This window comes from Meleagris gallopavo, unplaced genomic scaffold, assembly GCF_000146605.3.
Source record: "Meleagris gallopavo isolate NT-WF06-2002-E0010 breed Aviagen turkey brand Nicholas breeding stock unplaced genomic scaffold, Turkey_5.1 ChrUn_random_deg7180001276791, whole genome shotgun sequence".
NCBI classification, from domain to species: domain Eukaryota; kingdom Metazoa; phylum Chordata; class Aves; order Galliformes; family Phasianidae; genus Meleagris; species Meleagris gallopavo.
This window is the reverse complement of record NW_011262310.1, coordinates 1-425: the sequence shown is the minus strand read 5'-3', so window position 1 is coordinate 425 and position 425 is coordinate 1. Positions and strand designations below refer to the sequence as shown.

General features: G+C 42.4%; 1 non-coding gene across 1 annotated transcript; it reads left to right on the top strand.

The window, feature by feature from the left end:
* The first annotated feature begins 224 nt into the window (after positions 1 to 224).
* On the top strand, positions 225 to 310 carry LOC116217847. Its single transcript, XR_004162559.1, has one exon. It is a non-coding gene; the product is annotated as a small nucleolar RNA SNORD11 (small nucleolar RNA).
* The last annotated feature ends 115 nt before the right edge of the window (positions 311 to 425 follow it).

Below are 425 nucleotides of genomic sequence, written 5' to 3'. Positions count from 1 at the left end.
TTCTCTCGTATAACTTCGTATAATGTATGCTATACGAAGTTATTACTCATGGTGGGTGAACTGGTTGGAGCAAGGCTCATTGCTCACGCAGGTGGGTCACAGTAGCCATTGTAAAGAAAGCTTAGTTGATCTCATCACAAGTTTTCTCTCGGGAGCTAATTGGCTAAAGGCGTCATGCAAGACAGTGATTAACATCTCTTGAGAATATGAGTGTGAGCTTGGTACTAGTCTGTGATGATGTAGTTCTTGGTTGGCCTGAATCCTTTTTGGAATATGAGGGCAACTTAAGTCACTACCTCTTCTGAGACACTGAGCCCCTTCTGACAGTCCAGTCAGATAAAATATTGAGAAGCTGGCTTCAAGCATTTGTAGCAAGATTTGTAGCAGCCTTGTTTTGGTTATCTGCTGTAGTTGTGTGATGATGT